This window comes from Hemitrygon akajei, chromosome 18 (genome assembly GCF_048418815.1).
Source record: "Hemitrygon akajei chromosome 18, sHemAka1.3, whole genome shotgun sequence".
In the NCBI taxonomy this organism is placed as follows: domain Eukaryota; kingdom Metazoa; phylum Chordata; class Chondrichthyes; order Myliobatiformes; family Dasyatidae; genus Hemitrygon; species Hemitrygon akajei.
The window spans coordinates 30,198,568-30,214,457 of NC_133141.1; the positions used below are offsets into that span (position 1 = coordinate 30,198,568).

General features: G+C 46.2%; 1 protein-coding gene across 2 annotated transcripts in view; it reads right to left on the reverse strand.

Annotated features, from left to right (window-relative positions):
• Positions 1-15,890, reverse strand: part of LOC140741246 (uncharacterized) — a 219,007-nt gene that overhangs the window by 185,235 nt on the left and 17,882 nt on the right. The window contains exon 1 of one of the 2 annotated variants that reach the window (XM_073071224.1): positions 12,616-12,961. The exons of the other annotated variant lie outside the window; for it this stretch is intronic. The gene's annotated coding sequence lies outside the window, so the exon portion shown is untranslated. Of the gene's footprint in view, positions 1-12,615; positions 12,962-15,890 lie in introns of those variants that run through there. 2 annotated transcript variants of the gene reach the window in all.

Below are 15,890 nucleotides of genomic sequence, written 5' to 3' on the forward strand. Positions count from 1 at the left end.
ATCTGTGTATAAAATAGGACACACAGTGAATGGTGGGGAGTGTCGAGGGGCAGAGGGACATCAGTGTATAAAATAGGACACACACTGTGAATGGTGGTGAATGTGGAGGGGCAGAGGGACATTGGTGTAGAAGATAGGACACAGACAGTGAATGGTGGGGAGTGTCGAGGGGCAGAGGGATATCGGTGTAGAAGATAGGACACAGACAGTGAATGGTGGTGAGTGTCGAGGGGCAGAGGGACATCAGTGTTTAAAATAGGACACACACTGTGAATGATGGTGAGTGTCGAGGGGCAGAGGGATATTGGTGTATAAAATAGGACACACACTGTGAATAGTGGTGAGTGTCAAGGGGCAGAGGGACATCAGTGTATAAAATAGGACACACAGTGAATGGTGGGGAGTGTCGAGGGTCGGAGGGACATCAGTGTAAAAAATAAGACACTCACGGTGAATCGTGTGGAGTGTCGAGGGGCAGAGGGATATCAGTGTATAAAATAGGACACACGGTGAATGGTGGTGAGTGTCGAGGGGCAGAGGGACATCTGTGTATAAAATAGGACACACAGTGAATGGTGGGGAGTGTCGAGGGTCGGAGGGACATTAGTGTATAAAATAGTACACACACTGAGTGGAGTGGAGTGTCGAGGGGCAGAGGGACATCAGTGTATAAAATTGGACAGACTCTGTGAATGGTGGTGAGTGTCGAGGGGCAGAGGGACATCATTGTATAAAACAGGACACACTGTGAATGGTGTGGAGTGTCGAGTAGCAGAGGGACATCAGTGTATAAAATAGGACACACACAGTGAATGGCGGTGAGTGTCGAGGGGCAGAGGGACATCAGTGTATAAAATAGGACACACACTGTGAATGGTGGTGAATGTGGAGGGGCAGAGGGACATTGGTGTAGAAGATAGGACACAGACAGTGAATGGTGGGGAGTGTCGAGGGGCAGAGGGATATCGGTGTAGAAGATAGGACACAGACAGTGAATGGTGGTGAGTGTCGAGGGGCAGAGGGACATCAGTGTTTAAAATAGGACACACACTGTGAATGATGGTGAGTGTCGAGGGGCAGAGGGATATTGGTGTATAAAATAGGACACACACTGTGAATAGTGGTGAGTGTCAAGGGGCAGAGGGACATCAGTGTATAAAATAGGACACACAGTGAATGGTGGGGAGTGTCGAGGGTCGGAGGGACATCAGTGTAAAAAATAAGACACTCACGGTGAATCGTGTGGAGTGTCGAGGGGCAGAGGGATATCAGTGTATAAAATAGGACACACGGTGAATGGTGGTGAGTGTCGAGGGGCAGAGGGACATCTGTGTATAAAATAGGACACACAGTGAATGGTGGGGAGTGTCGAGGGTCGGAGGGACATTAGTGTATAAAATAGTACACACACTGAGTGGAGTGGAGTGTCGAGGGGCAGAGGGACATCAGTGTATTAAATAGGACACACGGTGAATGGTGGTGAGTGTTGAGGGGCAGAGGGACATTGGTGTAGAAGATAGGACATAGTCAGTGAATGGTGGGGAGTGTCGAGGGGTAGAGGGATATCGGTTTAGAAGATAGGTCACATACTGTGAATGGTGGTGAGTGTCGAGGGGCAGTGGGACATCAGTGTATAAAATAGGACTCACTGTGAATGGTGGTGAGTGTCGAGGGGCAGAGGGACATCAGTGTAAAAAATAACACACTCATGGTGAATAGTGTGGAGTGTCGAGGGGCAGAGGGACATCAGTGTCTAAAATAGGATACAGACGGTGAATGGTGGGGAGTGTCGAGGGTCGGAGGGACATCAGTGTAAAAAATAAGACACTCACGGTGAATCGTGTGGAGTGTCGAGGGGCAGAGGGATATCAGTGTATAAAATAGGACACACGGTGAATGGTGGTGAGTGTCGAGGGGCAGAGGGACATCTGTGTATAAAATAGGACACACAGTGAATGGTGGGGAGTGTCGAGGGGCAGAGGGACATCAGTGTATAAAATAGGACACACACTGTGAATGGTGGTGAATGTGGAGGGGCAGAGGGACATTGGTGTAGAAGATAGGACACAGACAGTGAATGGTGGGGAGTGTCGAGGGGCAGAGGGATATCGGTGTAGAAGATAGGACACAGACTGTGAATGGTGGTGAGTGTCGAGGGGCAGAGGGATATCAGTGTATAAAATAGGACACACGGTGAATGGTGGTGAGTGTCGAGGGGCAGAGGGACATCTGTGTATAAAATAGGACACACAGTGAATGGTGGGGAGTGTCGAGGGGCAGAGGGACATCAGTGTATAAAATAGGACACACACTGTGAATGGTGGTGAATGTGGAGGGGCAGAGGGACATTGGTGTAGAAGATAGGACACAGACAGTGAATGGTGGGGAGTGTCGAGGGGCAGAGGGATATCGGTGTAGAAGATAGGACACAGACAGTGAATGGTGGTGAGTGTCGAGGGGCAGAGGGACATCAGTGTTTAAAATAGGACACACACTGTGAATGATGGTGAGTGTCGAGGGGCAGAGGGATATTGGTGTATAAAATAGGACACACACTGTGAATAGTGGTGAGTGTCAAGGGGCAGAGGGACATCAGTGTATAAAATAGGACACACAGTGAATGGTGGGGAGTGTCGAGGGTCGGAGGGACATCAGTGTAAAAAATAAGACACTCACGGTGAATCGTGTGGAGTGTCGAGGGGCAGAGGGATATCAGTGTATAAAATAGGACACACGGTGAATGGTGGTGAGTGTCGAGGGGCAGAGGGACATCTGTGTATAAAATAGGACACACAGTGAATGGTGGGGAGTGTCGAGGGTCGGAGGGACATTAGTGTATAAAATAGTACACACACTGAGTGGAGTGGAGTGTCGAGGGGCAGAGGGACATCAGTGTATAAAATTGGACAGACTCTGTGAATGGTGGTGAGTGTCGAGGGGCAGAGGGACATCATTGTATAAAACAGGACACACTGTGAATGGTGTGGAGTGTCGAGGGGCAGAGGGACATCAGTGTATAAAATAGGACACACACTGTGAATGGTGGTGAATGTGGAGGGGCAGAGGGACATTGGTGTAGAAGATAGGACACAGACAGTGAATGGTGGGGAGTGTCGAGGGGCAGAGGGATATCGGTGTAGAAGATAGGACACAGACAGTGAATGGTGGTGAGTGTCGAGGGGCAGAGGGACATCAGTGTTTAAAATAGGACACACACTGTGAATGATGGTGAGTGTCGAGGGGCAGAGGGATATTGGTGTATAAAATAGGACACACACTGTGAATAGTGGTGAGTGTCAAGGGGCAGAGGGACATCAGTGTATAAAATAGGACACACAGTGAATGGTGGGGAGTGTCGAGGGTCGGAGGGACATCAGTGTAAAAAATAAGACACTCACGGTGAATCGTGTGGAGTGTCGAGGGGCAGAGGGATATCAGTGTATAAAATAGGACACACGGTGAATGGTGGTGAGTGTCGAGGGGCAGAGGGACATTAGTGTATAAAATAGTACACACACTGAGTGGAGTGGAGTGTCGAGGGGCAGAGGGACATCAGTGTATTAAATAGGACACACGGTGAATGGTGGTGAGTGTTGAGGGGCAGAGGGACATTGGTGTAGAAGATAGGACATAGTCAGTGAATGGTGGGGAGTGTCGAGGGGTAGAGGGATATCGGTTTAGAAGATAGGTCACATACTGTGAATGGTGGTGAGTGTCGAGGGGCAGTGGGACATCAGTGTATAAAATAGGACTCACTGTGAATGGTGGTGAGTGTCGAGGGGCAGAGGGACATCAGTGTAAAAAATAACACACTCATGGTGAATAGTGTGGAGTGTCGAGGGGCAGAGGGACATCAGTGTCTAAAATAGGATACAGACGGTGAATGGTGTGGGGTGTCGAGGGGCAGAGGGATATCGGTGTAGAAGATAGGACACACACAGTGAATGGTGGGGAGTGTCGAGGGGCAGAGGGACATCAGTGTATAAAATAGGACACACACTGTGAATGGTGGTGAATGTGGAGGGGCAGAGGGACATCAGTGTATAAAATAGGATACAGACGGTGAATGGTGTGGGGTGTCGAGGGGCAGAGGGATATCAGTGTAGAAGATAGGACACACACAGTGAATGGTGGGGAGTGTCGAGGGGCAGAGGGACATCAGTGTATAAAATAGGACACACACAGTGAATGGTGTGTAGTGTCGAGGGGCAGAGGGACATCAGTGTAAAAAATAACACACTCACGGTGAATCGTGTGGAGTGTCGAGGGGCAGAGGGATATCAGTGTATAAAATAGGACACACGTTGAATGGTGGTGAGTGTTGAGGGGCAGAGGGACATCAGTGTATAAAATTGGACACACACTGTGAATGGTGGTGAGTGTCGAGGGGCAGAGGGATATCGGTGTATAAAATAGGATACACACTGTGAATGGTGGTGAGTGTCGAAGGGCAGAAGGAGATTGGTGTACAAGATAGTACACAGACAGTGAATGGTGTGGTGTGTCGAGGGGCAGAGGGACATCAGTGTATAAAATTGGACAGACACTGTGAATGGTGGTGAGTGTCGAGGGGCAGAGGGACATTAGTGTATAAAATTGGACAGACACTGTGAATGGTATTGAGTGTCGAGGGGCAGAGGGACATTAGTGTATAAAATAGGACACACACGGTGAATGGTGGTGAGTGTCGAGGGGCAGAGGGACATCAGTGTATAAAATAGGACACAGATGGTGAATGGTTTGGAGTGTCGCGGGGCAGAGGGACATCAGTGTATAAAATAGGACACTCACTGTGAATGGTGGGTAGAGTCGAGGGGCAGAGGGACATCAGTTTATAAAATAGGACACACACTGTGAATGGTGTGGAGAGTCAAGGGGCAGAGGGACATTGGTGTACAAGATAGGACACACACTGTGAATGATGTGGAGTGTCGAGGGGCAGAGTGACATCGGTGTATATAATAGGACACACACAGTGAATGCTGTGGAGTGTCGAGTAGCAGAGGGACATCAGTGTATAAAATAGGACACACACAGTGAATGGCGGTGAGTGTCGAGGGGCAGAGGGACATCAGTGTATAAAATAGGACACACACTGTGAATGGTGGTGAATGTGGAGGGGCAGAGGGACATTGGTGTAGAAGATAGGACACAGACAGTGAATGGTGGGGAGTGTCGAGGGGCAGAGGGATATCGGTGTAGAAGATAGGACACAGACAGTGAATGGTGGTGAGTGTCGAGGGGCAGAGGGACATCAGTGTTTAAAATAGGACACACACTGTGAATGATGGTGAGTGTCGAGGGGCAGAGGGATATTGGTGTATAAAATAGGACACACACTGTGAATAGTGGTGAGTGTCAAGGGGCAGAGGGACATCAGTGTATAAAATAGGACACACAGTGAATGGTGGGGAGTGTCGAGGGTCGGAGGGACATCAGTGTAAAAAATAAGACACTCACGGTGAATCGTGTGGAGTGTCGAGGGGCAGAGGGATATCAGTGTATAAAATAGGACACACGGTGAATGGTGGTGAGTGTCGAGGGGCAGAGGGACATTAGTGTATAAAATAGTACACACACTGAGTGGAGTGGAGTGTCGAGGGGCAGAGGGACATCAGTGTATTAAATAGGACACACGGTGAATGGTGGTGAGTGTTGAGGGGCAGAGGGACATTGGTGTAGAAGATAGGACATAGTCAGTGAATGGTGGGGAGTGTCGAGGGGTAGAGGGATATCGGTTTAGAAGATAGGTCACATACTGTGAATGGTGGTGAGTGTCGAGGGGCAGTGGGACATCAGTGTATAAAATAGGACTCACTGTGAATGGTGGTGAGTGTCGAGGGGCAGAGGGACATCAGTGTAAAAAATAACACACTCATGGTGAATAGTGTGGAGTGTCGAGGGGCAGAGGGACATCAGTGTCTAAAATAGGATACAGACGGTGAATGGTGTGGGGTGTCGAGGGGCAGAGGGATATCGGTGTAGAAGATAGGACACACACAGTGAATGGTGGGGAGTGTCGAGGGGCAGAGGGACATCAGTGTATAAAATAGGACACACACTGTGAATGGTGGTGAATGTGGAGGGGCAGAGGGACATCAGTGTATAAAATAGGATACAGACGGTGAATGGTGTGGGGTGTCGAGGGGCAGAGGGATATCAGTGTAGAAGATAGGACACACACAGTGAATGGTGGGGAGTGTCGAGGGGCAGAGGGACATCAGTGTATAAAATAGGACACACACAGTGAATGGTGTGTAGTGTCGAGGGGCAGAGGGACATCAGTGTAAAAAATAACACACTCACGGTGAATCGTGTGGAGTGTCGAGGGGCAGAGGGATATCAGTGTATAAAATAGGACACACGTTGAATGGTGGTGAGTGTTGAGGGGCAGAGGGACATCAGTGTATAAAATTGGACACACACTGTGAATGGTGGTGAGTGTCGAGGGGCAGAGGGATATCGGTGTATAAAATAGGATACACACTGTGAATGGTGGTGAGTGTCGAAGGGCAGAAGGAGATTGGTGTACAAGATAGTACACAGACAGTGAATGGTGTGGTGTGTCGAGGGGCAGAGGGACATCAGTGTATAAAATTGGACAGACACTGTGAATGGTGGTGAGTGTCGAGGGGCAGAGGGACATTAGTGTATAAAATTGGACAGACACTGTGAATGGTATTGAGTGTCGAGGGGCAGAGGGACATTAGTGTATAAAATAGGACACACACGGTGAATGGTGGTGAGTGTCGAGGGGCAGAGGGACATCAGTGTATAAAATAGGACACAGATGGTGAATGGTTTGGAGTGTCGCGGGGCAGAGGGACATCAGTGTATAAAATAGGACACTCACTGTGAATGGTGGGTAGAGTCGAGGGGCAGAGGGACATCAGTTTATAAAATAGGACACACACTGTGAATGGTGTGGAGAGTCAAGGGGCAGAGGGACATTGGTGTACAAGATAGGACACACACTGTGAATGATGTGGAGTGTCGAGGGGCAGAGTGACATCGGTGTATATAATAGGACACACACAGTGAATGCTGTGGAGTGTCGAGGGGCAGTTGGACATCAGTGTATAAAATAGGACACACACGGTAAATGGTGGTGAGAGTCGAGGGGAAGAAGGAGATCAGTGGATAAAATAGGACACACACTGTGAATGGTGTGGAGTGTCGAGGGGCAGAGGGACATGGGGTACAAGATAGGACACAGACATTGAATGTTGGTGAGTCTCGAGGAGCAGAGGGACATCGGTGTATATAGTAGGACACACACAGTGAATGGTGTGGAGTGTCGAGGGGCAGTTGGACATCAGTGTATAAAATAGGACACGCACGGTGAATGGTGGTGAGTGTAGAGGGGCAGAGGGACATTAGTGTATAAAATAGGACACACACGGTGAATGGTGGTGAGTGTCGAGGGGCAGAGGGACATCAGTGTATAAAATAGGATACAGATGGTGAATGGTTTGGAGTGTCGCGGGGCAGAGGGACATCAGTGTAAAAAATAACATACTCACGGTGAATCGTGTGGAGTGTCGAGGGGCAGAGGGATATCAGTGTATAAAATAGGACACACGGTGAATGGTGGTGAGTGTTGAGGGGCAGAGGGACATCAGTGTTTAAAATTGGACACACACGGTTAATGGTGTGGAGTGTCGAGGGGCAGAGGGACGTCACTGTACCAGATAGGACACACAATGTGAATGGTGGTGAGTGTGGAGGGGCAGAGGGACATTGGTGTAGAAGATAGGACATAGTCAGTGAATGGTGGGGAGTGTCGAGGGGTAGAGGGATATCGGTTTAGAAGATAGGACACATACTGAGAATGGTGGTGAGTGTCGAGGGGCAGTGGGACATCAGTGTATAAAATAGGACTCACTGTGAATGGTGTGGAGTGTCGAGGGGCAGAGGGACATCAGTGTATAAAATTGGACACACACTGTGAATGGTGGTGAGTGTCGAGGGGCAGAGGGATATCGGTGTATAAAGTAGGATACACACTGTGAGTAGTGGTGAGTGTCGACGGGGAGAGGGACATCAGTGCATAAAATTGGACAGACACTGTGAATGGTGGTGAGTGTCGAGGGGCAGAAGGAGATTGGTGTACAAGATAGTACACAGACAGTGAATGGTGTGGTGTGTCGAGGGGCAGAGGGACATCAGTGTATAAAATTGGACAGACACTGTGAATGGTGGGGAGTGTCGAGGGGCAGAGGGACATCAGTGTATAAAATAGGACACAGACGGTGAATGGACTGGAGTGTCGCGGGGCAGAGGGACATCAGTGTAAAAAATAAAACACTCACGGTGAATCGTGTGGAGTGTCGAGGGGCAGAGGGACATCAGTGTAAAAAATAACATACTCACGGCGAATCGTGTGAAATGTCGAGGGGCAGAGGGATATCAGTGTATAAATTAGGACACACGGTGAATGGTGGTGAGTGTTGAGGGGCAGAGGGACATCAGTGTATAAAATTGGACACACACTGTGAATAGTGGTGAGTGTCGAGGGGCAGAGGGATATCAGTGTATAAAATTGGACAGACACTGTGAATGGTGGTGAGTGTCGAGGGGCAGAGGGACATCAGTGTATAAAATAGGACACACACAGTGAATGGTGTGGAGTGTCAAGGGGCAGAGGGACATCAGAGTATAAAATAGGACTCACTGTAAATGGTGGGGAGTGTCGAGGGGCAGAGGGATATCGGTGTATACAATAGGACACGCAGTGTGAATGGTGGGGAGTGTCGAGGGGCAGAGGGATATCAGTGTATAAAATAGGACACACGGTTAATGGTGTGGAGTGTCGAGGGGGAGTGGGACGTCACTGTACCAGATAGGACACACAATGTGAATAGTGGTGAGTGTGGAGGGGCAGAGGGACATTGGTGTAGAAGATAGGACATAGTCAGTGAATGGTGGGGAGTGTCGAGGGGTAGAGGGATATCGGTTTAGAAGATAGGACACATACTGTGAATGGTGGTGAGTGTCGAGGGGCAGTGGGACATCAGTGTATAAAATAGGACTCACTGTGAATGGTGGGGAGTGTCGAGGGGCAGTGGGAGATTGGTGTACAAGATATGACACAGACAGTGAATCGTGTGGAGTGTCAAGGGGCAGAGGTACATCAGTGTATAAAATAGGACACACACAGTGAATGGTGTATAGTGTCGAGGGGCAGAGGGACATCAGTGTAAAAAATAACACACTCACGGTGAATCGTGTGGAGTGTCGAGGGGCAGAGGGATATCAGTGTATAAAATAGGACACACGGTGAATGGTGTGGAGTGTCGAGGGGCAGAGGGACATCAGTGTAAAAAATAACACACGGTGAATCGTGTGGAGTGTCGAGGGGCAGAGGGATATCAGTGTATAAAATAGGACACACGGTGAATGGTGGTGAGTGTCGAGGGGCACAGGGGCATCAGTGTATAAAATAGGACACACACGGTTAATGGTGTGGAGTGTCGAGGTGCAGTGGGACGTCACTGTACCAGATAGGACACACAATGTGAATAGTGGTGAGTGTGGAGGGGCAGAGGGACATTGGTGTAGAAGATAGGACACAGACAGTGAATGGTGCTGAGTGTCGAGGGGCAGAGGGACATCAGAGTATAAAATAGGACTCACTGTGAATGGTGTGGAGTGTGGAGGGGCAGAAGGAGATTGGTGTACAACATAGTACACAGACAGTGAATGGTGTGGTGTGTCGAGGGGCAGAGGGACATCAGTGTATAAAATTGGACAGACACTGTGAATGGCGGTGAGTGTCGAGGGGCAGAGGGACATCAGTGTATAAAATAGGACACACACTGTGAATGGTGTGGAGAGTCGAGGGGCAGAGGGACATCAGTGTATAAAATAGGACACACACTGTGAATGGTGTGGAGTGTTGAGGGGCAGAGGGACATCAGTGTATAAAATAGGACACACACTGTGAATGGTGCGGAGCTTCAAAGGGCAGAGGGACATTGAGATGAAGGGTAGGGTAGGCATACACTGTGAATGTTGGTGAATTCCGAACGACCGAGGGATCCCGGTCTATGACGTGAATTCGCACCTTTCTGTACTTTGGCAATGTCTGTGTGGAAGTGTCGGACTCAAATTGTGAACAGTTGGGATTGTCGAGGGTTGGAGGGACATCATTGTACAAGTTAGGAGATACAGTGAATGGTGCGGCTGTGGAGCGGCAGAGGGACCTTGAGGTGAAGGGTAGAACACACAATGTGAATGGTGGGGAGTGTTGAGGGGTGGAGGAACATTGGTGTTCAAGATAAGACAGATCGTGTATGATGTGGGTTATCGAGGGGTAGAGGGACATCTGTGCACAAGATAGGATAGACACTGTGAATGATGTGGAGTTTGGAGGGATAGAGGGACCTCATGTAAAAGGTAGTCTGAATACTGTGTGAGAAAGATGACACCTTTTCGTCGTATCTTGGTATGCAAGTACTAATACCAATATCTCATTGAAGCCTGTACACTGTGTAATGATGTGATCTGTATGAACGGTTTACAAGGTAAGCTTTTCACTTAATCTCAGTACAAGTGACAATATTAAACCAATTCCAATTACCTTGTTCTACCTCAATGATTTGATCTCCATGAAGAGTATTGAGTGCAAGCTTTTCACTGTGACGATAATAAACCAATTCCAGGGCAACAGATCAAAATGTGAAAAGTATACACAAAAATATATGCCATTTGAAACCTGCTCCCTGACGGGTGTACAATCAGCACCTACCAAAGGTTTCTTCTGTCTTACTCACTGCTTGAGCCAAACTTGCTAATCTAATTATTATTATTGATGTTTAATCACAAACAGAGGTCCCAGTATCAGTTCACTTATTTAGCACTGACCTGTTAATTTGTGCATAATGATACATTCAAAGTTCAAATTAAATTTGTTATCAAAGTACATATATGTCACCATATACTACTTCGAGATTAATTTTCTTGCAGGCATTCACAGTAGAAGAAAGAAATGCAATAGAGTCAGTGAAAAACTACACCCCAAGACCGACAAACATCCGAGGTGCAAAAGGAGACAAACTGTGCAAAGAATATAAATAATGAATAAATAATATTGAGAACATGAGTTTGTAAAGTCTTTGAAAGTGAGTCTATAGATTATGGAATCAGTTCAGTGTTGAGATGAGTGAAGTTATCCATGCCAGTTCAGGAGGCTATTGGATAAAGAGTAATAACTGTTCCTGAATTAGGTGGTGTGGGATCTAAGGCTCCTGTACCTCCTTCTCGAATGTAGTACTGAGAAGAGAACATGGCCTCTCACACTGGGACAAAAATATCTGTATAGTTTTATATATAAAACTGTACAGAGACATAGATGTATATTCCTACACACACTCTAGAATACATAAACTGTATCAATATGATCATATACTTAAACATAAATCATACATAGAAATCTCTACAAACAATGACACCCACATGCATTTATCTAAGTATCTATTTACACCATGCACACCATTTAAATATATACACACAGGAATACATATCTTCTGTTTTGTACATGAACATCTAAATATATACCCACCTATAGATATATATACACATGCACATTAGAGTCTTAATCATAAATCTAAACTTATATACAGGTGCACCTTTATGGATGTAAGACCATATCTTTATAAGTGTATTTACTTTATAATCTTTAAAACTATGCATGGTTTAACTATAATATATACACCAACTGGATAGTTACACATCTAAACACACACACATATACAAACTGTATATACATATAAAATATATCGTTTAGATAGATATATACATGCATTCACAGATACATATAAGCAACACAGTTTTAAAGTATTTAGTTGTATGAAACACTCGTTGGAAAAAATATTCACATACAATTTAGAAATGTAGAAACAAATACATATATTTTATAATTAGAGTTGTATAAATTAAGAACTATGAAAAATATTTATGGGTTGAATATATAGAAATAAAACCACATATACTTGAGTAATCTATTGTTTGGTTGTATATATCTGAACACTAGTATAGGAAAATGTTGACACACACGTTAGATACATAGAATTAAAACATATATTTTAGTATCTATTGTTTAGTTGGACATATTTGAATATCTATATAGGAAAATATTCACACATTCATTAGACGTACAGCACGTTTCAGCATTCTATGAGTTGTATACATCTTAACACCTATGTACTGTAAAGATATACTGTATTCACTCACGTTCTACGGAAAGATACAAGCAAGAGCAGTTACATATCTTTACAACTATATATCCCTACATCTATATACCTTTACTTATATTTTCCATTTGTGTTTAGAAAAATATATCTGTGCGAGCGCACACACAAAACCAAACGCTCACCTCTAAGTAATTAAAAAATCCGTCTACACAAATGAATATATTTACAAAGCTGTTGGCACTAAGCAGAGAATTCAAACCTTTAACCCCGATCCAAGCAACATACGCCACCACTTTCCGAATAGTTTAATTATATTTTTTATGGTAGATACCATTCGCTGACTTTGCAATGTAACCGCGGTGTCGATATGTTATTGCTGACGTGCGCCAGGTCTGCTGGGTTTTCATTTGCGGTAACTTACTCTGTGCGGTATTCACGCTGGCCGGGCTTCGCGCTCTCTCTCTTTCTCTCTCCCTCTCCCTCTCTCTGTCTTTCTCGCTCCCTCCCTCCCTCTCTCTCTTTCCTTCTGTCACACATAAACAAGATCTCTCTTTCGCTCAGACAGCACAAGATCCCCTCTCTCACACACATAGACAAGATCTCTATTTCTCTATCTCTTTCTCAAACACACCACAGAACAAGGTCCCCGCTCTTACACACACATATCGACAGCACAAGCTCTCTCTCCCTTTCTCTCTCTCTCACTTTCTCTTCACACACACACACACACACTCACACACACACACACACACACACACACACACACACACACACACACACACACACACACACACACACACACACACACACACACACACACACACACACACACACACACAATGATCCCAAACTTGGAAGGATGAATTAACTGCTGCTTCACCCCGGGCCAAGATTTATTTTCCTGGGGAGGGGCGCAAGTCGGCGAGAGGCACATTGACAGAGGAGGGGGAGGTGTATCGGAGGTGCGCCACTCTTAAACTCTGCGGACCCGTGCGGTAACAATAGCCGTGAGAGCGCAGACAAGAAAATGCAGCCCAGAGGTGCCCCTTGAGGGTTGGAGGTGGTGGTGAAGGTGAGGGGAGTGGAAGGGGTGAAATGTTGGTTTGGGGTCGGAGGTCAAGGGTTCAAAGGTTGAGATCGCCCAGATTAAATTAAACTGAATGGGAGCCTGGGGACGTGTCCTTTTCGTGAACCCGCAGCCGCCGCGAGTCAGGCCGGGAATGGAGGGAGGCTGGAGGGCGAGACAAGAGCAGTCCAACCATGCGAAGGGGAGGGGTGATGGGGGAACGTTCGGCCCATTTGACATTTTCCCGCACCCAGCAGCACATAGAAACAAAAATCAGCAAACAAAACGAAAGCCCGCAGAGACGGGTAAATATATCAATATACCTACGTGTATGTTAGAATATACACTTATACATTATAAATATGTTAAATGGGAGGTCTCTCCAAAATGACAATAATCGCCAGTGATACCAATTTAGTTTGTGGTTTTTCCCCCTCCCCGCAAGAACTGCGGCTGGAGCAGATTGTCTCCGGAGGACGAAAAGAAAGGGTCTGAGAAAGGTCACACACACACACACACACACACACACACACACACACACACACACACACACACACACACACTCACACACACACACACTCACACACACACTCACACACATACTCTCTCTCTCTCACACACACACACACACTCACACACACTCACACACACACACACAGAGACAAACACACACACACACACACACTCACACACACACACACACACACACACACACACACACACACACACACACACACACATGCGCGCGCGCGCGTCACTCAGCAGGTCACGCTGTGTCGGTGGAAGGAGATAATCAGAACCAGGTTTATCAGTATCAGAATCAGGTTTATTATCACTGAGATATATCGTGAAACTTGTTGTTTTGGGCAACAGTACAGTGTAAGCCGTTAACATTATTATAAGTTAAATTATATATGATTTTTATATATTGGTATTAGTATTGTTTTACCGTTTTACATTCATCCCGATACAGTGAAAAGCTGAATTCTGTATATCTGCATACTGTTCATACAGATCAGATCATTACACAGTGCATTGAGGTAGAACAAGGTAAAGCAATAACAGAATGCAGAATAAACTGTCACAGTTACAGAGAAAGTGCAGAGCAGACAGACAATAAGATGCAAGACCATAACGATTGTGAAGTCAAGAGTCTAATTTATCGTAACAGTGGTGTAGAAGCTGTCCCTGAGCCTGATGAAATGTGCTTTCAGGCTTTTGTATCTTTTGTCCGATGGGAGAGGGGAGAAGAAAGAATGTCCGGGGTGATGATGTTGGCTGTTTCACTGAGGCAGTGAGAAGTGTAGACAGGGTCCATGGAGGGGAGGCTGGTTTCTGTGAGGTTCTGAGCACATATAAAATTATACATATATAAATAAATGGATGGAGTGAGGATAGATAGATAGTGGATAAATAGATGGACAGATAGATAGAGAGTGCAAAAGCAACATAGTGAGGTAGTGTTTATAGATTCATCAACTGTTCAGAAATAGGATAGTGGAAAGGAGGTACCTGTTCCTAAATCGCTGTGTGTGGGTCTTCAGGCTCCTGTACCTGTTCCCCAATGGTAGCTGAGAGTAAGTTTGCAGAGGACACAAGGGTTAGTGGAGTTGTGGACTAGTAGAGGACAGAGCAGAATGTAGATCAGGTATAGAGAGGGCCGAAGAAATGGCATATGCAATTTAATCTGGGCAAGTGCACTTTGGGAGGTCAAATGTAAAAGGACAGGACAATGTAAAGGGTCAAGACGCTCAACAACGATGATCTTAGAGTCCAAGTCCACAGCTCCCTGAAAGTGGCTGCACGGGTCGATTGTGTGGTCCAGAAGGCATATGGTATGTTTTCCTTTATTAGTTGAGGAATTGAGTTCAAGAGACGGAAAGTTATGTTGCAGCTTTATAAATCTCTGGTCAGGCCACATCTAGAGTATTGCACTCATTTCTGGTCACTCCATTACAGGAAGGGTGTGGGGGCTTTGGAGAGAGTACAGAAGAGGTTCACCAGGATGCTGCCTGGATTAGAGGCATGAGGTACAAGGAGAGGCTGGACAAACTTGGTTTGCTTTCTCTGGGAATGGTGGAGGCTGAGGGGAGACATGATAAAGATTTATAAGATTGAGAGGCATAGATAGAGTACACAGCTGGTATCTTTCTCTCTATGATTGAAATGTCTAATATCAGGGAGGGTGCGTTTAAGACGAGAGGTGGAAGGTTCAAGGGAGATGTGCAGGGTAAGGTTTTTACAGAGAGTAGTTGGTGCCTGGAAGTTGCTGCCTGGGGGTGGTGGTCGAGTGAGATATGAGTATTTAAGGTGCTGTTAGAAAGACATGTGAATCTGCGGGGAATATCGGAACATGGGCCATGTGCATGCAGATGGGATTGATTTAATTTAGCATCCTGTTCAGCACAGGCATCTTGGGGTGTAAGTTTAAGGAGAAGAGGGAGAATATTTATTATTTAATGAAGACCTGAGGGGGAACTTTTTTTACTTAGAAGGTTGTGAGTGTATGGATCAAGCTACCAGAGAAAATAGTTGAGGCAGGTACATTTAAAACATTTGGAAGATACCTGAACAAAATACACAGATAGGAAAAGTTTAGAGTGATATGGGCCAAATGCAGGCACGTAGGC